Genomic DNA, 23774 nt, shown 5'->3' with positions numbered 1-23774 from the left:
TAACGTACGTCAAATTCCTTTCCGTAGAAATATCTATTGCACCATATCTTGTAAACCTCAACCCACCAACTTACCAAGTAAACTTTACACACACACACACACACGCGCGCGCGCGCGCGCGCGCATTCTCGCTAATCCTAATTTAATCAAAATAACGTAGAACAATTTCCTAATCTTCTTTCATGCACGAGTACATACATTCCCTCGCCTTGGCATACAGCATGACATTCAACAACTACACACAATAGATTATTCTCACCTCTGCAGCACATTCTGCCTCTCCTTGCGTTTTCGCTTAGCGAACGCCACTTGCCTCCTTGTCCAGCTGAGGAAGTTACTACTACTCTTTGACTCGTAATACTGCCCCCTCCTTAAGACTAATCAGTCCTGGATCAGTTCGCAACCAGTCTTCGATTACTCGTTAGTCAAGGAATTTGCTCCTTCGTATGGTGCTAACCGATTGAAATGCACCACCTTTGGCATTCTCCTGGAAGGTCTAAGAATACGACATATAAAGTCTTTATAACACTTCGGACGGTCGATCCCATGAACGTTGGAGTTTAGGTGGCAGACTTCGCCGCCTTCGTGGATTAAAGATCAACACCAAATCCTTGGTTTCGAATGCACCTTCTTCAGTCCGCGCGTCGTAGGCCACTAGCAGCCTCTGTGTTTCTTTGATCGAGGGCGGGAATCTGACGTATTTTTTCTCTCCAACACCTCACTTAGTCATCCCCAACCATCTGGTGCTCGTCGGACTACAATTTTAGAAAGCTCTTCTCCAATTTCCAATCCTCCTGTTCATCCGTTTAACTTTGCTGGCAAATCCGGGCACTACACATCGATAGTAGGAGTACATATCTGGTGACAGGCCATTCTTTTTAATGCACGTATCTTCTCTGGATCTGGGACTACACGGTCTTTGGAAACGACATATCCCAAATAACGGACTTTTTTCCGGACGAGCTTGCATTTCTTTGAATTCAGCGTCAGGTTGGCTACCTGCAGTCGCTTAAAGACTTCCTCCAGATTCAATAGCTGTTCATCTTACCTATTGCAATGGCGTCATAAAGGTAAACAAAGCAGGTTTGTTACGACAGACCTCGGAGTACTGTTTCCATCAGTCTTTCAAACGTCCTAAAGTCATAACCGTGCAGTGCCAAAGTCCCATACTAATTGTGAGCGCTGTTTTCTATCTTCGGCCTTCATTTTTACTCGCCAATATTCACTTTCCAAATCCAGTGTGGAGAACACTTGAGATCCTGACAATGTGCCTACAGTGTCATCTCTCCTGGATGATGGATGTCTTTCACTGTCTTGGTTTTCAACTGTCACTAGTCCACATAAAATTTGGTCGACCCGTCCGTTTTCTACACTAAGACCACCGGTGACCTCCAAGGACTACTAGACTGTTCATTAACACCCTGCTTATGTATGTCACAAACAACTCTCCCAGCTCCTTCCTTCTCAACAGTGGCGAGCGTCGTGGGTGATGTCCGATCGGTTGTGTATTCCGGTGTTTATTTTATATTTTACGGCATTCGTCCTGCCGTACGGGCATTTATCAACTGCGATGTCCGAGCTCGATAGCTGCAGTCGCTTAATTGCGGCCAGTATCCAGTAATTGGGAGGTAGTGGGTTCGAGCCCCACTCTTGGCAGCCCTGAAAATGGTTTCCCGTGGTTTCCCATTTTCACACCAGGCAAATGCCGGGGCTGTACCTTAATTAAGGCCACGGCCGCTTCCTTCCACTTCCTAGGCCTTTCCTATACTATCGTCGCCAAAAGACCTATCTGTGTCGGTGCGACGTAAAACAAATAGCAAAAAAAAGAAATAGCAACTGCGAAGACAACTTTATATTTGAACAACATTTCTCCGACTTTGGTCATTTTCATCTGCGTCGGCTTAGTACACCCGATGTCTCAGTTAGTTTTGAAAGGTGATGGACATCCTGGGTATCCTTCATGGTCTCACCACGTACAATGTATTATACAGGATTATATCAGGCTACCTGAGTGGTTCTCTTCAATAATACTGGGAAATCATTTAGGTTCATCATTCTGATTGTAGCAGGCCTCTTAGCATTTAAACACCTCTTCCCTCTAATACTGCTGGGCAGACTTCCTCTCCGGCAAAAGGCTCGACAACTCCCGTCACTTCTCGGTCTATGTTATCGTTTTGACCCACGATCACATTATCGCTCCTGGGATGAAGTACCACGTCTCTAAACAGTTTGAATGGCTTTACGGCTTCATCCGCGATGAAGGTTTTCTCGTTTTCGAATTTCAAGCTTCCTCGTTTAAGATCCAAAGTGAGCTCAAATTTTGCCTTTACATCCATACCATGAATAACTTCTTCTGTGACATCAGCCACTATTACTTGATGTTCTATCAACTTTTTCCTCACGTCGCCGTTTGTGTTCACTGGCTCTTCGATTGCGGTTTTCAGTAAAACTGTCGTAGGTTTCAGGCCTCCTTTTACGGTGTCCTTCCTGTCAACTTTGCTTTGGTCCCGATGTCCAGAAGCGAAGTACGAGGAAATCCATTCACATATCCGTGGACATATCACTGTACATCCGACGTACGACTGAAATGATATGCAGCATCTTTGTGGGGGCAGGAGAGCTAAACGCGGTGCTGGCCCCTTAGCACTCTCCTTTTTGGTTTTCCTGAAATTTTGAGTCTTTATGGCAACGGCTACTGACATGTCCAAGTTCACCACCAGTCCAACAGCGAATCTCTCGCCTTCGAAGTTGTCGATCCTCATTGGACTGGGTTATCAAAACAATCCTCTCTACCTTTCCGTCTAGAGGTTCCTCTTCATCTATCCGTCGGAGCTGCTGTAGACTTGAGGTCTGTGTAGCAGCTTCGAATTAAAATTCACGAGCCAACACTCGTTACAATTCTGGGTCGTATATATCTATGACAATGAACTCTATTTTTAACTGTTCTGTGAAATAATTTGTAGCCATACAAGCAAGACGCGCGACGTATGGCCTCAAATTCGTGTAGTGTCTCGCCACGTCTGCTAAGCAGCTGACTATGATAAATCTGTCGAAGGTCTCAAATCTAATCGGGCCACCAGGGAATTGAAATTAGATTGCTCACCGTCTGAAATCGCTCGGGGTGTATCCAGCGCATCACCTCGCTGCGCAATAACCAAGGCAGTGCCTCTTTCTTCTCTATTCAACCCATTGGTGGCGGCTGTGACTTAAAGTTGCCTTCGATACATAGAACATGGAGTTTTGTAAACATCAGGTGGTGGTTTCACATGCACCGTCCCTGCAACATTCTCTGGTTTTATTCTGAATTCAGCGGTAGGTCTCTTCCTTCCTATGGACTCGTTTTCTAGTGATGCAGATCGGTCCTCTGCTTGAGCTAGCATTCGGGTGTTAGTCGGTTTGAGGTCCACTGTCAGTAGCCTTGAGGGCAGTTTTATTTTGTTTCCCGTTTTCTTACCACGCTGATGTTTGGGCTCTGCATTCTTTAAGGCCATGGCCGATTTCTTCTCACTCGTAACCCTTTCCTGTGATATCGTCCCGATACGACCTGTCTGTGTCAGTACGACATAAAGAAAACACTACGCACACATTCTCTCTAATACTAATTTTTTTATCAAAATAACATACAATAATTCAAAAATCGTCGTTCATTCACAAGATCATAAATTTCCTTGCCCTTTCATACAGCGTGACATTCAGAACAAATGACAAATGATTATTCTCATTTCCGCCGCACTTTCTGTCTCTTCGTACTTTCTTTGCGCGGTGATAGTGAACCTGTCTCCTGGTCCAACTGAGAGTTGTTTGTGTCACATTAATACTTATAAACCATTTGCCATGGTTAAGCGGAACTTAATGACTGTCGTCAAGGAATGTTCTCAACCTTATTAGTAACTACAACACTGGAATTCTCTCAATCGACAAGAAGGGCATTACCAAAGATTAATTACACACCTGCTACAAACCACAGTATGGTTGTACAAGATCAAAACTCCAAAGCATATGTCGTCCCTTATGTAGGAGAGTAGTCTTTTACAGATTTTGAATAATTGTATATTTGGATAATCTAGACTACTTCTCCTCGTTCGTTCTTTAACTGAGGTAGTCCATGAGCTCGTACAGCACTAAATTATTGCGTTTTTATTGTGACGTTACGCATTGAAATTCATGACTACACTCCTGACTTGAGATGTTGTTCACCCTCAATAATTTTATTGTCATCACTAACGAGCTCCCTGTCGGGGATATCAGTGAGTGAAATTTTCAGTAGCCATTCCTCTGTGTGAGACTTGTAGTGGGGTTGACTGTTTAACTATTGATGACATGGCTTCTATTTGTCACTGTAGATCGAGCCCAAAAGTGAATTACGAAGATCATCCACCTTCAGATGACGGAAGACATCTGAGGACACACGAAGAGGTTCCTACCTTCAACTGCGATCACTGCGGAAAATCGTTCAGTAGCAAAAGTACCTTGTGTGATCACGTCTCGATCCACATGAAACACGCACTGCACGTTTGCAGAATTTGCCAGGAGACCTTTACAAAGAGGAGCAACCTCAGAGAGCACATGGAGTGGCACACGGATGACAAAAAATTTCAGTGTTCGGTGTGCCAAAAAAAGTTCAGAAGGTCGTCGCATATGACCATTCACAAGGAGACTCATACAGGCCAGAAACCGTACATATGCAATATGTGTGACAAGTCATTTTGTCAGAAACACTATCTAACCACCCACATGCGCACGCATACAAGGGAGAAACCATTTTGGTGCAGTATATGTGGCAAGGTCTTTAGACACAATAACACACTAACTGGACACCTGCGAACACATACAGGGGAGAAGCCATACTTTTGTAATATGTGTGGAGAGGCCTTTAGATGGAATGGCCACCTAAGAAAACACTTGCTATCGCACACAGGGGCTAGGCCATTCTTTTGCGATGTGTGTAGGAAATCATTCATCTGTAAAGAATATTTAACCGTACACATGCGTGCCCATACAGGACAGAAGCCTTACGATTGTAATATATGTTGCAAGGCCTTTAGGCAAAGCAGCGATCTCACTAAACACCAACGGACGCATACAGGCGAGAAACGATTCACATGCAGTATATGTGGCAGGGCGTTTAGTCGAAATCACAGTCTGAGCAGACACTTGGTGTTGCATACGCGGTAGACGTCATGATCCTCAATAAAACCTTCGCCCAGAAACGCATGCTGTTGGAACATATTCAGAGGCACACATCGTAGAATAGGAGTTCTGAGGAGGGGTCTAACTGTTGTACGTTTTTGAGCAAACCATCCGATTGCAGCACCATGCTGTCCATAATAACCATAATAGTAAATCTAAGAAATAATAATCTAACCAATCCTCTGGCTGCGGAATTGATCAAGTCCGAGGGAGCCAAGTCTGGTGAATAGGGGGATGTGAAAGGAGTTGGAATCCTATTTCCATTAATTTTTGGGACCACAACTGCTGAGCTGTGTGCTGGTGCGTAGTCGTGATGGAAAAGGACTACCTTGTGGGCCAATCACGGGCGTTTTTCTTGCAGCTCGGTTTTCAAACGGTCCAATAACGATGAATAATATGAACCTGTAATAGTTTTTCCCTTTTCCAGATAGTCTATGATGATTATCCCTTGCGAATGCAAAAAGACAGTCGTTATAACCTTTCCGGCCGAAGAAACGCTCTTCGCCTTTTTTGGTGCAGATTCCCGCTTTGTAACCAATTGTTTAGATTGATGTTTGGTCTAAAGAGTATGTTTATGTATCCATGTTACATCCACAGTGACGAAACGACGCTTAAAGATCTCCGGATCCTTCTGGAACAGCTGCAAACCATCCTTGCAACACTTCACACGATTCCGTTTATGGTCAAGCGTGAGCATTCCCGGCATCCATCTTGCGGATAGCTTTCTCATGTACAAATATTTATGCAAAATATTATGTACCCGTTCAGTCGAGATGCCAACAGCACTAGCAATCTCACGCACATTAACTCTTCTGTCATTCATCACCATATCATGGATCTGATCAATGATTTCTGGATTCGTAACCTCCACAGGCCGTCCAGAACCTTCAGCGTCACATTCGCCCATATGGCCAGTCCGGAAATTTTGAAACTACGTATAAACTGGTCTAATCGAAGGTGCAGAGGCACCATAATGTTTATCAAGCTTCTGTTTAGTCTCCTGAGGCGTTTTGTTTAATCACCACACGAAATTCTTTTTCCGTCCATTTCTTGAAAATCACTCAACTTCCTTGATTCACACGACTGCCAAACACAAAGAAATAGACCAATATGTTTGAAACTTGGTGTGCGATCATCCAAGCGTTGCTACTACCTAAGCATGACCTCGATACGCGTCGGTGGTGCCATCTCTCGGACTTTGCACGGACTTTTCAAACCACCTTTGTAATGATTGTGATCGTTTGTAAGACTCACACGTTTATAAAATTCGCAAATGACAATAATAACTTTAAATATCCAATCTACCTTCATGACGAATACTCAACTCACATGCAAAGTAAGATAGAAAATAAGGTGCATACAATACAGTAGTCATCAATTAATCCAGGAATCATGAACTTAGCCCCATATTTCACTTGGAGAACGTTCCATTTATACGAGCTGATGATTACGCATTTTACGACCATTAAGTGGCTTGTATCAAAATTGGACCGAGCAAATAAATATATTGTGCTTTAAAATATTTTTATTTACCATTTTTAGTTCTTTTAAGTTATATACATTGGAGGCCATTCCGTTTCACCTAATAGCAATTATATTTATGTAGTGCCGAGTACATTTATTCGTTTGTGATATTTATTACGCCACGGTATGGACATTAGAGAGTCAAGTTGCCAAGAGGTATAAATTTCATCTACGACGCCAATTTAATCCTGCGGAAGTCGCTCTCATTTTTATGTTTGAAAAGTTCAGTTTTACACCATCGGTGAATTTATTAGGAACAAGAACGACTTATCGATGTTTTTCGCTCATTATTTTATGTTATTTCCATGATTATATCCATGTCCTTATTGCTTGCTTTGCTTTACAGTGCACAACAGCCTTCTCCATGTTTTCTGTTTTAATTATGTGACGTTTGTCTGTTAAAAATAGCTTTATTGCGGAGAATGATCTCTCTAAATCTACGGATGTGACAGGAGAGTACTTGAATTCGGGAGCGAGTGTACGTGTTAAACATTCTGGTAGATCCTCATTATCCGTGGTTTCCTGGGAAAACTTTCAGTTCACACTTTACGTCCCCCAAGACGCATTCCACGTGTTTCTATCTCCTTGACTGACCCCGATATTGTTTCGAAATATGTCTTGAGAGATACCTGTGCCCTTTCAACTATTTAATTGCCGAAAGTGTTCACGCATTAATTACTTAATTTTTTTTAATGTTGCTCGTAAAACAGGTCGAGATATGTAAAATAAATGTCGAAAACGTGCACAAAAAATACGAAATTTGAAATGTACGCACCGATCTCAAATATATTCTAATGTATGCAATAATGCATTATTAAACAATATAATTGGTCGAATATTGCCTTCTATTGCACTTCCTTTTCGATTTTGGGGCTGAACATATCGGCATTTGCATATAAATCCGATATCTGTTCATCGTAAAGTGTAACTGTGTAAAATAATGATGTTACTGAGTCCTCGATTGGAGGCTAGTAATATGAATCTGCGATGATGTTAGTTACTCTTTGACGTGAGGCTAGTAATATGAATCTGCGATGATGTTAGTTACTCTTTGATGTGAGGCTAGTAATATGAATCTGCGATGATATGATAGTCCTTGATGTGAGGCTAGCAATGAGAATCTTCTTTGATGTTAGTCTTTGATAAGAGGCTAATAATACGAATCTTCGATGATGTTAGCGAGTCCTTGATGTGAGGCTAGTAATATGAGTATACCATGATATTAGCGAGTCCTTGATGTGAAACAAGTAATAGGAAAATGCGGTGTTGTTAGTGAGTCCTTTACGTCGCGCCAACACAGATAGGTTTTAGTGTGACGATTGGAGGGGAAAGGCTTAGGACTGGGAAGGAAGCTAACACGTTCTTTGTTAAGGTATAGCCCCAGCATTTGCGTGGTGTGAAAATGGGAAAACTCAGGAAAAACGTCTGCATGGCTACGGACAGTGCATGTCGAACCCACTATTTCCCGAATGCAAGCTTACACCTGCGCGCCCCTAACCGCACGGGCAATTCGCCCGATCATTTTGACGTCAGTGAATCCTTGATGTGAGGCTGGTAATATGACTTTGCGATGATACTACTGGGTTCTTGGTGTGAGGTCAGTAATACGAATCTGCGATGATGTTACTGAGTCCTTGTTAGTCTAATAATATGAATCTGAGATGATGTGAGGCTGGTAATATGAATCTTCGATGATGTTAGTCCTTGATGTGAGACTAATAATATGAATCTGCAATGATGTTGGCGAGTCCTTTTTGTGGGTTAGTAATATGAATCTGCCATGAAGTTAGGGAGTTCTTGATGTGAGGATAGTAATGTGAATCAGCGATGGTGTGAGTGAGTTCTTTATGTGAGGCTAGTAATATGAATCTACGATGATATAGTGAACCCTGTTGATGTTAGAAATGATGATGAATGAATAATGGAGTGTGTGAGGTCAGGCTATGCAGGCACTCTAATGGGGTTTATACGATTTTTCATAGGCGCTTATGATGACGACTAGTTTGACCTTGTAAGATATAAGTCCCCGCATGTCGTCCAGTTGTTTTTTATTTTTACCCAATGGCAAGTTTTCTGTGTTATTGAATAAGTATTAAGCCAAGTACTTTTTTGTCATTACTGAGAGGTTATTAAATTTAGCCCGTGGCTAGGGTGGAAATCTTTTTTTGGCATGTCCCCAGATCCTAATTTGTTCATTGTCAAACGTACTACATTATTTTAAAAAAAATTTTGACAATCGACTTTCCCGTATGTAGTTTGTAATTTTTCTCTGGTAATGTTATGCTGTGGTATGAGCTCTTAGATTAGCATATGTCTGTTCAGTGGGATGCACATTGGAAAGCAACACATGTGGGTGACAAGTGGCATTGTTGAGAAAAAGAATAACGATTTTCCTTCTTCATCCTACAGTTAAGTTCGTTCAGCCATTCTTCCATTAGAGCACTCGTCATCCAGGCTTTGCCATTGCTCCTCCACGTTACCGTACAATAGTACTGTAAGTCCACACTTTCCCCCACGATGAACAAGTGACTTTGAAGGCAAGGCTCAAAAAACAATCCTGTTTCGTCGGCGTTCATAGACAGAAATTAAAATTTACAGCTTCCATTTCCACTCGGCTTCTCCATTTCCATCCACGTCTTTGGACTCGCCACAGACTTCATTCCTTACGATGTTGTGTCTTGTTTTGAAACCCTCCAGCCACCCAGTTTATGCTTTACAGACGGTGTTGCCAAGTGATTTAGCAACGGCAAGAGCCTCATTCTGTAGCATAGGTCCACTGACCGGAAGGTTTCTCGAACGGGCACTGACGAACCATTCCCACACTAAATCATCGGTTTCTTCATTGCCCTTTAGCTTAGATTTCCTCATCATTTGTCCATTCCCCTCCATCCACTGCTTAGTGATGTCGTATTATGTTTTAAAGTCTCATAACCTTGAGTTTTTCCACATCAGAAACGTCACATAATTTCACGCACAGACAACTTTTCCTTTTCACTCGCTTCAATGACGTTCACTTTCCCGTTCAGTGTCAGTGACGTATATTTCTTACCCATCGTACTGTCTTCAAAACTGACATAAATTTACTGACGGGACACAAAGTAAGGGAAATGTTCTCCTTAGGATTGGGCTCACTCAAGCTGTACCTAAAGATCTCTACGAACCATGGCAAGAGTCACGCAATTAGTGGAATTTTGTATCCCATCCTACCAGGAATTTGGGAACCCCGGACTTCATTAGAGCAGCGTGTTACTGTCTGTAAACACCTGACTCTCCCCCTGGCGAAATATTTATGTACCTGCAGTACCGGGTATGCCTGAATAAAGTTCACAGCTAAAGCATAATTTCCGCATTATACAGTAATTGCTTTCATAATTTATTTCCGTGTCCACGTTGAACAGATTCCGCTTTATACAACATGAATAACATGCAACGCCATATCCAGTGCGCCGGGACCAAAACCTTCGTTGCCGGATGCAAGCTCACAGCTGCCTTATATGTGCTGCTGTGAATGATTTATTACGTATGTACGTTTCGGGCATAACCTCAAATCAACTAATCTTCCGTAATTTATTTATTTTCTGAGATGTCAAATATCCAGGTGTGATAACTTATTCACTTGTTGATCCCTCGCGGACAGTGAATATAATTTAGATCGTAATCCATATCAGCATGGCCTTTCACCTGCACGTTGACATCAGTCTGGCTGCAATCAGGCGAGGTATGACAGTTCGAACGGCAGGCAACCACAGATCAACACGTGACCCTTGCCGTGCGCTCGAAAGTATCCCGGTCATTCTCCAATCAACGTGGATACATGATGATGTATGTTTACATCATTTTCGTTTCCCTTGATGACGGCATAAATCCTGGAATAACTTTTTTAGAGCTCACGAAATTTGAAAATACGTGAGCTGCTCATTTAGAATTATTTTGTATATCCTATTCAATCCTCAGTTTTGGTAAAATCCGGTATTACGAACAGTGGCTGTGAAATAATCGCTTGTCGAGAAAGCTGCATCTGTGAGAATTTCCTGCGATGATGTACCAAGAGAATCGGATGTGCAACAGCATGTAGGAGACTCGAACGAAGATTTATTCCGGGGAGAGTTCGATTCCAGTGTTAAACATTTTACAAACCCCATTCCGCCGCTGGCTGCCACTATAATAGAATATGATAAGTATATTGATGAACCATTTCAGACCGGGCGAGTTGGCCGTGCGGTTAGGGTCGCGCAGTTGTTAGCTTGCATCCGGGAGATAGTGGGTTCGAACCTCACTGTCGGCAGCCCTGAAGATGGTTTTCCGTGGTTTCCCATTTTCACACCAGGCAAATGCTTTACCTTAATTAAGGCCATAACCACTTCTTACCCACTCCTAGGACTTTCCTATCCCATAGTCGCCGTAAGACCTATCTGTGTTGGTGAGACATAAAGCCAATTGTAATAACATTTCAGGCAAGGAAGGCGGATCCCTTTAGGTGGTGGCCAGAAACAGATATCCAAGGCTGACGACCGTGTGTTGTCGGCAGTTCTGTTCTGTGTGAGCTAGAAATACTTTAACTGAGTTAAGACGACGCCTTACGTCCACAAAATTATCGAAGATAGTGTCGCTGAACTATAATTTATAAACACAAGTGAAATTCCAAGCACATATTTTGCATCATGTGTCTACTAAATCCTCCAACATGAGGTACGAGTACAAGTCATTGTTTCGATCTGCTGTACCCTCTAATAGGCGATTCGACCATCTCAGTCAAGCACTATTATGCAGTTACATTAACATTTTCTTCTTTTTCTAATGCAGTACATTGTAGCCATACAAAATATTAGGAAATTGAACTTATTACCATCTGTGTAATTAATACTAGTGATTAGGTCATCTGGAACGATGACGAATAGTCGACTATGGAATAGTTGCTGTCCAACAATCCGGAATTCATCTTTGATTGAGAGCATTGCTCCCGGCCGCAAAAGTCTACGAAGCGAAAATGTAAAATTTTGATTCAACTGTTATAGATACTGTAGGTGGGTTCTGGGACATTTCGTACCATTTGACCGGCTGATTACCTGCGAAGTGTCAGTTAATGTCCTTAAACTGTTTAGGAGAGGACATTCCGTACCACCTGAAAGAGTGGGAAGTATTGCGAAGTAAGAACGAATTCCTAACGAATGTATTCATCAGTATTTCCATTATCCACTACTGGCGCAGGAGCCTGTCCATTACTAAATATCTAATTCTTTTTGGTGTCCAATATTGATAAATTTTCAGCCTCAATAATAAATTTGATTTAAACATTTATTCCATTGTGCAGTTGTGATTACAAAGCAAGAAATGAATAAAGGATGGTTATGTCTATAAGAACACTTAATTTTTCAAGTTATGTAACATAAAAATAAGAGCACAGTAAAAAATTACTTGAAAAAAAGTCCTTAAAGTGTCCGCTATCTGTGCGTTTACCTTATATTTTTCAATTTTTGGTATTTTTTGTATCCAAAGGAATAGCAATTTCGTCATGCTATGTTTCCAAGTTCTGCAAATATGAGAGAGCACTCATGCAGGATCTCAGGTTTCCATTGTCTTCATATCGCTTCACTATTCTGCCAAACCGTTCATCATACTTGGTGTAGTTCTTCTTTCTCCTTGAACTTTCAATGCTCACTTATGAAGGCTCAGTTGGTCTTTTCTCCCTCTCCTTTGAAACACATCACCAACAGTCTGGGGTTTGGCCTTCTTAAGAGTGTGTTCAAACGGTTGTTCCAGCGCTCGACAGGATTTGCTGTCCTATGACGCCTTAGGTGGCAGTTCAACATTTCTATGAGAAATTTCGAATTTTTCAGCCATTTCTCAACGAAGTAATCTAAAAACAGAACTGTGCAGACTCTGGGGCTTCAGAGTGAATCTCCACCCAGCCACCTTGAACATCCCTGGTTTTAAGAAAGACAAGGCTGCACAAATTCGGATGTCGAGACGTATATTGTCGTTTTCACAGTACTCATTTGAGAGCCCTATTTCTTGTACTCTGCATCAAAGACATATTTTCATATGATGAAAGCATCAATTTACCTGTGCTGAAGGTAGCACTACCCCATTCGCAGCCATGGCCGCCATTTAGTAATCCACGTTCACCGTTTCTGATTCCACACTGGAACAGCTTGACGAATTAATTGAAACAATCGACTGTAGGTTTATTTCTTACTGTTGGGCAATAGGGCAAAAACTACGGGGTTGACGTTAGTTTCTTCATCCGTAATCCGAAAATTCGCATTATTGCTGTACATCTGTATACTACAGTACGTGAAGGTTCCACCCATGTTAAATATTGGCTTTACGCCCCACTAAGAGTTGTTAAATATTTCAAACCCTCTTTGCCCTTGTCACCAATGAAAACTACAATTCTGTCCTCTTCTCCATTGTCGGCCAGAAGTTCCATCTTCCAGCTATATTCAGTGTTTTTCCATCGAAAACAACTTATTTGCGGTTTTTCGGCTCTCGGGTTTCCCTTGCGCATTATATCTCTGCATAATAGAAAAATACACTAACCTTTGTCGTGAAGATCGCCGAAAGCTTGGGTGTGAATTTTTGAAATAGCTGTTTCTTCTTCCCGTGCCCTTTTCTTCGCCAATTGCGTCCGTTGATTTACTTCTACCTGCACATCTTTCGGAACTCCATACACGTTACAGCTTGAAGGGCCACTAATAATTTTATTTCCTGCTAATTTTATAATCACACAACACTTGTCCGATTGTTGCTTTGCACATATCCAAGTATCAGTGTCGTCCTTCGCCTAACGCTTCTTCCTATAGACCTCGTGCGCATGACGGGTGCTACGCTCTTGCGGTTAGTCACTTAAACAGTCAGGGTGAGTCGCAGTCGAGTGCCTGTGTCTGTCTTGTTTATGTTTGATTCAACTTTGACATGCAAAAAGGTTCTCGAAACAGTAGAAAAAATTGTTCTGTTGTTGGCTGCAACTTCACGTACATTAACTTTCCTCCTTGGAACTAAGTGTTTTGAGTTTCCGAATAAAACGCATCCTGGAATTAGATGAAATGCCTGGATTGCGGCACTGAAGCGAGGAACTAGTGAAGGAAACCATTGGAACCCACGAATAACTCGCGTGTTTTTAGTCAGCATTTTGTGAAGGGAATGCCTTCGAGAGATCCTGACAGTCCTGATTATGTACCGAGATTGTTTATAAAGCCGCTTGTTTCGATCGAACGTCAGCAAGAGAGGAGCACCGAGTGACGACTAGATGCAAGAGGCGAAAATGGAGACATGAAAATGAAAACGTTGAAACCGGTACCATAAAAAAATGTTGAAATCATACAGCGATTCAAGCACGCAAACTGAAGTGATGACCACCAATGCTAACAAAACCAGTGTGAAAGTGTTATTTTCTGCTCTGAAAAATAACTGTGAAGCGGAAGTTCCAACAAGTTTGCCAATGCCTCGAGTGAATAAATAGACGACGACTGACACTTGTTTTAAGAGAGATTGCAGTGTTCACGTGGACTTCCTTGACACCAAACATTATTATTATTATTATGGGTAGAGGTCAGTAAAAGGCAGCGAACAACATCTTGAAATAGCAGGTGTTAAGTTTGCACTGTTTTATGTACCATGTTATCCTTGTTACCTTCTGTTCATCAGAACTGTACATTTACTATGAAAACATGCTGCTTCTACTACTAATGAAATGTAAACTCGGTATTAGTTTCGCCGCTGTAGGCGTAATTTTTAACAGCCATAGGACTACAGCATCTGCTACTTTTAACTTCGCGCTCCATCATATTTTTGAGAAAACAAAGGAAGGAGTGGACTTTGTGGTTACAACGATCCACTATCAACAGCACAATGCCTAATTCTTTTAAAGAACACTATGAAAATTGTACGTGCATTATAGATTGCAGTGAAAGCGCCCTGTGAAAGACTTCACAGTGTTCGTCAAAGAATTCTAATGTTTTCTCATTATAAGAATTCATTTACAGTAAAATTTCTTGTTTCCATTACTCCATCATTTTACATTTCTTTTATATACAAATGCTATGGTGGAACAGCTACAACACAGTTAATTCCGGTATTTTGAACTTTATTCAGCCAGGGGATATAGTTACGTGTGACAAAGAATTCCCACAGATAAGAACTTTCAAAGAGAACAGAAACGCTGTAATGGTAATGCCACCATTTGCGTTCAAACCTCAGTTTTCAGCTGCAGAAGTTGAAACAACATACGATATTGCATCAGTAAGAATTCTTGTTGAAAGAGCTATTCAGAGAATGAAAATTTACAAAATATTAAGCAACAAACTATTTATTTAATTCCTCATATAGATAAAATTGTTCACATCACAGGTGTCTTGGTAAACTTCAGTCCTCCAATAATTAAATCACAAGACTAACTATTTTTAGTGAAACTTACTAAATATTTTTGCAAATAATTGTCATAAAATTCGATACTGTAATGGAATTTATAACAGAAAAATCATTTGTTTGAATTATGCTATCAACGTAATAAATTAAAATTTTCTAGTTGAATTCTGAGTATTGAGAAACACAATTCGTGCGTCAGCCATTATCCGATTAGTGATAATTCGCACTTGAATATAGTTATAGTGCATTTATTGTAGCACCTTTAGGTATTACTGGAAGGTAAAGTTCAAAATAAAATTTCTCTACTGAAGGAAAGGAAGTCATTATTTCTGAAAACATTCACTTTAACATTTCCCTTTGGAGAATATGCAAACAAGTCACAGGTTCAGAATGTAGATTGATACCTGCACCTGAGTATAATAAACGTGAGCTTCCTTCGGCTTTATGTTACCATCAGTAGTTACATATAAATACGGGACACTGCACCTTTTGTCTTCAACTATGGGTTTTTCTTGCCACGAATAAGGGCACTTAATCTCGAGATTATGAGCAAGAGGTCTATAATCGCTTCTTTCAAGTGCCTGGTGCAGGCTATGGAACTCAAGCAGGTTATTTCTTCTCCCAACGCTTCTCTTGCTTGTACAGTAGTATGTGATGACTGTCAGAGTTTTACACCCTTCTTTAAAGTAGAAACTCTGAAATACGATGCATTCCACTGAACTTCTCGAAATCCTACACAAATATCTAGAGACGACATTTGAACATTCAGTTCCTCCCTGTGCTTGTAGTTGCACAAGCTACTATCGGCCCCCTGAAAGACTACACAAGTCACCGGTACGAGCGCCAGCAACTAAAATGACACGATGCGCACGAGCTCTATATGCGTATCCCTCGAAGTGCGCACACAGACCGCCCTTAGTCGTAGTAAACAACTCTATGTTACAATTCCAAAATTTTAGAAGCCGCACCGTTGACCATTACTGATGTTAACCTTTCATCGGGCGCAATTCCGTGTGATCTTCAAGCCAAATTGGCCAGTACTATTGTCATTATTCATCATAATAATATTTATGATAATATTATGATAATATTTACGTAAACATAAGTGATAAGTATAGCATAAAGGGCACTTATTAAAATAATATAGAAGTGTTCTTCAGCAAATGTTGTAAATGATTTTTGTTTCTGATTTCTGAAGTGTGTGTATCAGGCTCATTACGCCCACTGGCGCAACAAGTGGAAATGGAACTCCCGTCTGACATACACCAAGTGGTATGGATTGTCCTGCCGTAGATATTTGGGAATTAAGGGTCGCAAGTAGATAACTACTTAGGTGGTACGAAATGTCTTAAAAAATCAAGTGGTACGAAATGTTCGGACACTCTGTACTGTAGACCGGAAATACCTTTCTTAAAACAGCGTGAAGGCGAGATCATACACGTACCCTCATCTCTCACTCGCCGACTTCGGGACGGATCGGTGAAGGTCGCTGCCAACTTCCTGCGGAGTTGGCTACAACCACAGACGACTCCAAATTCATCGATTCACAACAAATAATTTGAACGACGATTCATTCTTACTCGTGCGACTCCAAATGCCACGATTCATTCACGAATCGACCCAACTCTATAAAACATAATTCAACCCACGGCTACTAGACTAGACGGTAGGGGTCATCAGTTGGGTGCGCAGTAGCAAGCCACGCCTCCTGACGTCACGCGTTCCCCATGTTCGCTAACAAAGCAGAACACAATTAGTCTAGTGATGGTGTTTACCTTCTCAACAGTGTAAGAGTTTAATTTTTCTGTGCTGTGCTGTGCCATGGTGTGTTGTGCTGCCGCTGGTTCCTCTAACCACGATAGACATCAGAAGAACTTAGACATTATAAATTGCATCGCTTTCCAAAGAACAGTGAAACTTTACAATTTGACGTGATTTACGGCCTGACATTTAAATTTGCCACTGAGTAGTAATGATTTAGCGAGTCAGTTCTGTAAAGATCGTGAAATAAGGGCACAAAAGCGAAATCATCGTAAGGAGATATGGCAAATTTTACAATCGCAGGCACCAATTGAAGCAGAAAATGTTAATAATGCAATCTTGAGGAAGGAATTAGATAACAAAACATCAGTCCGCCTCTGTGGTGTAGTGGTTAGTGTGATTAGCTGCCACTCCCGGAGGCCCGGGTTCGATTCCCGGCTCTGCCACGAAATTTGAAAAGTGGTACGAGGGACGGAACGGGGTCTACTCAGCCTCCGTACGTCAAATGAGTAGAGATGTGTTCTATTCCCACCTGAGTCATCCTGGAAGTAGTTTTCCGTGGTTTCCCTCTTCTCCTCCAGGCAAATGCCGGGATGGTACCTAACTTAAGGCCACGGCCAATTCCTTCCCTCTTCCTTGTCTATCCCTTTCAATCTTCCCATCTCCCCCACAAGGCCCCTGGGCGAGGTACTGGTCATTCTCCCCAGTTATATCCCTGACCCAATGTCTCACGTTCCAGGACACTGCACTTGAGGTGGTAGAAGTGGGATCCCTCGCTGAGTCCGAGGGAAAAACCAACCCTGGAGGGTAAAGAGATTAAGAAAAAAATGAATTTAGTACCTTCTATGGAAACTACATGAAATGTCCAGGAGATTTTAGGTTTTTAAAGGAAGAAAGGAAAGAAAAACATCCTGAAGATTTCGTTGTTTTATGTTTTATTTTTCGTTAGAATGAAAAACATAAACAAACATAGGCACATGAATTCTTGCAAGAGGTGTAAATGAACTCCTAATGAAAAAAGAAGTGTGATAGACTGATTTTGAAGTAATGTAAAACAACCAAGTAATAATCTGGTGTAAATACTTTGTGTGGAACCTATGTAATGTAAATATGTATACAGTTTCACTACCATAATAATAATTAGGAGTATTCATTAGCTGTTTTTAAATATTGAACATTTGATCGCATTTTCTGACTGAGGGTTTTCTCCGCACCACATTTCTATATGGCTTAAGCCTGTGGAAACCTCTTTCCCCACCAAAAAATTGTGACCCCTAATATGGTGGAAGAGGTTGACGTTTCTTCAGGGGATTTTTACCAGAATTCCACAGGCCAATACACATTTATAAATAATAACTTATACGTAAATATAATATTAGATGTTGTAATACTACCTAACACCAACAATCCACCTAAACAAAGGTATAAAGCATCCCACGCGATTGGTCATGTTTCTTTAATTTTTGTAACTAGTTTTAGAAATAAAACTACGTATAAAATCGTTCTAAAATCACTGGATGGATAGAAAATACGAAAACCGAACCGTAAATACTTTATTTGCGAGGCGAAAGATAATTTATTAGTGAGAAAGCTACTGGAATAGTTCGTGTTAAGCACAGTTTTATTATATTACTAGTAATGTTCTGAAAAATACTGAAATTATAACATAATTACCTACACATAACAACTGGCAATTATATTTGACATAGTTGAAAAATATTTTGCAAGTGGTTAAATAAAAACAAGCAAATTATTGATAGAAACGCACAATTATAGTAATCGCCACGTAAGGCAATACCCCAGAAAGTAAATATCGCTGCCCGATGCTCTTCTTTTCTCTTTTTTGTAATGGCTGATCACTGCTGCCAACCTGCCTGTTTACATATTAAAATCACCAGACATAACCATAACGAACTAACCTCAATGTAAACAGCGATAATGAATGTTTCCCTACCCTAGTAAATGATAAAAGTTAAGATGAAATAAATCAAGATATTCATAATTAAGTCGACTTCCACGCTCAATGAGGAATTAAGGAAATAAACACACTTTGTCACTCAAATTAATGTTACATATCTCTGTCTTTATTTTGATATACGGTAGGCGTACTATGACCATATTCTTGAAAAGAGGGGCGTGTTAAACGATGCAATTTATTTAATAAGTCTTTGCAGTGTGATTTTCGAAAGTTCCAGACATCCAATGACTTCCCTTTCTTTTGCGCGAATATTTCCTTCTGTCTTCAATACCGGTAACCAGTAAGGAGAGAGATTATTGGGCATATTTTCAGCCTGCAGGCTGGTTATATCTTCAAACTTATCAGGAAACATATAGGAATACTAATGTGGCAAGCTCCGTGAACGGAAATTAGGTCAGCTTTCAAGTTCACTGTGGATTTGAAAATAATAATGTTATAAGTTCTACTGCCAAAATTTCGTCCCGCAAGTTATTTCATGTACCGGTAGATCTAGACATGAGACTGGCGTATTTGAGCATTTTCATCATTTCACACAAACTATGTTATTAAATGCATTATCCAAACATGCCACAGTTCTACTTACCTGGTATTAGCCAAATATATTTACAATCCCACAGAAAAAGAAAATATGCTTTATATATTCTCGCAAATGTATCACTAGTGACTTTAACGGCAATGCGGTGGCAACACGCAATTCACGCTAGAACAGTGATTGAACGTTGCCAACGTGCCAGATTAACGGTAAATGTAAGACGTCGTATCGGCAAGTAGGGTCCCTAAACTGTATGGTTACCGACACTGAAAAAGACCTGCAAAATACCCAACAGCAAGAAAAGTAACTATAAATCAATACCTTATTATTACAGGGGTGAAAGGGTAAGGTTGCACCCTTAGGGTACGTCCTTACACGGAGAGGACTATACAATGGGTCGTGTTCACTGCAAGCTCGCAGTGGGGATCAGATGACGTCACCAGCCAAAGCGAACCTGCGCGTGACCCCTGCCGTCTAGTCCAGTAACCGTGATTCAACCCGCAAACCAGTGACTTGACGTACGGTTTCATTACGATGGCCAAAAACTAACCGAGAGCCATAAGAAGAAGAAGAGGAAGAAGAAGTATTTTTTCCACATGTAGGTAAGCTGAAAATAAATACACAGGTGGTAATAATAGTGCAATAAATGTTCATACTTAATTAACAATGCGACCGGTGGTATTTGAAGGTGATCAAATACGGTAGCCTTGCGAGGGTAAATTTACTGGCACGTAAAAGATTTGTGAGACTAAATCCCAACAGCTCGGTGTCTCCGAAAACCGTAAAAGTAGTTTGTGGTACGTAGAGCAAATAACATACCGGTAATTATTTAGTACTATCAGAAAGTCAGTCGTTTCCTGCCAAATTAACTGTATAGTTCACCGTTATTCCAATGAAATAAGGTAGAATATGCATAACTTCCAGTCTGTGTATAACGAATCTTTGTGTGTTTGTGTAGAATATTTATTAGCAAAATTCGTCTGCATGTATTACGTGGTCGTTATTCATTGTTCCTGCTTTGATTTACACTTGATGCTTTCCTTTTCATACTCAGATGTGCGGTAGATGGACTTTTATTTTCTTTAGCACAACCTAACTACATGCTGGGTATTATTATTATTATTATTATTATTATTATTATTATTATTATTATTATTATTATTATTATTATTATCATCATCATCATCAAACTAAGCGATTCGTGGCGGGGGCACTCCTGTGATTGAAGAGTACTGTAATACTGTAGTTACAAATGTTCAGCAAATAAAAGGTTATTTTCAAAGTTGTTGATTTTGTTGTATTTCATTGATTGATACGGATTTGTTTTTTGGGACTTAGCGTCATACTTTGTGCAGTTTATTGCGTTAAATTTGTTATTTCTGTATGGCATGCTTCATTAAGGAATTGTGGTGACCTTAACTTTTACTGACGAACATAACCTCTAATGTGCCAGACCACCTCAGTTACCACGTGCAGGAATTTTAAGTAAACACAATTTAGGCTGCCTGAATGCCGACATCGTATGACATGAGGTGTATAGTTGTATAGTACTGTACTGTAATTAATATATACTAGATGCACTCAATACAACGTAATAAGAAAGTCAACATGGCTATGCGTAGTTCGTGATCTCTGCTTATCACGCAGATCCAATCTCGTGTTTAGCCCGTAAATATGAGTACTATATTACCTAGGTATATTAAGTCTCTTAACTCCTATGTGCTTAATGCAGAAAAAAAAAAAACACCAAAAAGAACAAACTGAATAGCTGCTTTCGAAGTTATTTTCAGAACTTTCGAAGTGTGCCTGCAGCAGGCAACCAGTGTTACCAGTGCAGTCAACCTACTACTAGAGTCTCTCGTCTCACTTACTGTGATTTAACTGAATTTAAGATTGTCATCGTCATCTTGTCTGTTCAGGAAGAGCTAAAAGAAGAACTGGAATTCCGAATTGATTATTAAGGTGATCTGCTGGATGAAGCCAAGTAAAACAGCCAGGGAAATTGTCTTCTAATTTAGTGGCTGAGACACAGGATTGCTAACAGGATGTGTTCGTCAAAGTGACAGATGTATTTAATTACATTGAACTCTGGCATATTTTAGCCATATTTCAAGTCTTTATAACATCAACACTTACTGAAGTAAATAAATTATTCTTTTTGAATCCAAAACAATAGTTATTTATCTCAGCACTGACCTCACTTGGTTCTTTTGTTATTGACACTGCCGATGAAAGGGGGCCAATATATATTTTACATTTTCAAACATTTTACATTTGTTTCAAATAATATATGTATTATTTTCTTTATATTCATATTTAACATTAGCTTTAATATGTTATCTAACAGAAAAAATATGGTTAGTAAAGGTAATCCTCTTCTACAGTCCCAATTAGCCTTTTCACTCTGGTGGACTGCTGTAACAGTTGTGTTGTATGGTAGACTCTTGAAGAAATTTGACCTTTATGAGATCTAGCGGATGTTATGAGAGCATGTAGCGACAGCGATAATCAGAAGTTAAGGGTGAGAGTGACGTTCATGCTTTTCATTTCCCACATAATTCTTGTTCGCAGCCAACGTATTAGCGCTCTTATTGGTAGCTTCAAAGCATCGTAGTAAAATATTTCATAATGTGTGGAAAGCTATGTACTGCAGATGAAACTTTATCCTCATGTCAGGTATAGATTTTCAAGAAAGTTAAGACTCAACCAAATCTGTGTCCAATGCTGTGGAGTGAAAAGGTCAAGATAATTTTTGCTGCCTCTGATGAAGTATAAATATTTAAGTAAAGAGAGAAGGGTGTCATATTTCCTCAATAGCATTCCAGTCACCTTTAATGACTCTTCTGAGCAAAGTTTGCCCATTCTTGTAAGTCTTGCCTTATGTTCTATTTATCGGGGTTTCTATCGCACTATTGCTCAGAGAATCAAAACACTGTGATGTCATTGTAGAAATGAGCATTGAAACTAAGTGCATAGAACACATGCTCAAAACATGCATTCTCATTCTATTCGGCAAGGTTCACTGGTCCCATCTAACAGCAGTATAAGGAACTGCAACACTGTCCTTCATGTTTACCAGAAGACACGGATGTATTTCAAGCTTATGTTGATTTCTTAGTTAAGAAAACCAAACCCGAGTTGTGCTCGGGTACTGTGTTCAGTGTGTTAAATCTCATTTCAGTATTGATATTACTCTGAACAATATTGCCCACTGCCATAGATTTGGAAGGCCTCATCAGTCAATGTGTGAATTGATAGCTAGCGGTGAGCGGCCAGAACAGTGAAGTTTACTTGTTCTCTTGTATGTGATTGGTATGGTAAGCAAAGAGTTTACCCAAGGATACCAAATGGCTGATAACAGAATCACTAAAAAAATTTGTAAGGGTGTATTAAATGCACTTAGGGATCATTAGGCATTACTGAAGGCTGGATACAGCATGGTCGCATTGTGGTTCTTCTTTAAGTGAGACCAAAGGTTATGTTTGCCCAGTGACTGAACTGAATAAATTAATGGAATCTGCATGATGATGAATTTCATGATTTATGTTTGCCATGTGCTTGATCATTGCTTTATACAGATTTAGTTGTTTTTATATTTTCGTTATTTAATTCCTTTTATATTTTCTTTAAGTGTATGAGTGTTTGTGTGTGCGTTAGGGTGCTAGTATCAGTCAGTGTTCTTTCTCTCCAGGAAGATGAGGCAAGTATTCATTGTCGCTGTCAATTTATTTGTAAGACTATTCTACCATATAATTAGAACCATGTCCACTACCTGGTGCTGCCCTTGGTGAGGGACTCTACACTATTCCTTCCACCATTCCCGCCCCATCACCACAGATTTTCTACTGAATCAGGCCCTTCCCTCCACATCACAGTCTTTGCAATGTTGCCATATAAATTCCCTCTCTCTTCCTGCATACACTGATGAAATGTGGGCAGCTACATGTCGTATATATTTGTGGCAGTTGGCTTACGTCTACCAACCAGCACTTGATCACTAAGAACTTGTCCGCTGGGACAGATCCAGTGGTAGGAAGGAGGTGGAGTAACACTTTATTACAGAAATGACTTGTTAGTCATTGCATGGTGCTCAGCTGGGACCCGAGTTCAAATTTGTTGACGTTACTGTTTGCACAGCAAAAGTTTCCAGTGCATTTGTCCATAAAGCTCATGGCACAATGGACATCACTCAGTTCGCAGCTTGTTGATTCGACCTCGTGCCTACATATGAGCATGTAATAATCATAGATAGCTTTAATATCAACCTAAAGAAAGAAATAGCCCAGACTGGGAAATTTGTAGACATGATGCTGTTCTGTAACCTCACTATCTATCCTTCAAATCCTGCTAATCACATATACACAAATAATCACACCTCATATATTAATAGATCTTACAGCTAACAATCTGTGGAAGGTTGTA

This window comes from Anabrus simplex, chromosome 5 (assembly GCF_040414725.1).
Source record: "Anabrus simplex isolate iqAnaSimp1 chromosome 5, ASM4041472v1, whole genome shotgun sequence".
Classification (NCBI taxonomy): domain Eukaryota; kingdom Metazoa; phylum Arthropoda; class Insecta; order Orthoptera; family Tettigoniidae; genus Anabrus; species Anabrus simplex.
Note: the sequence above shows the minus strand (reverse complement) of the source record.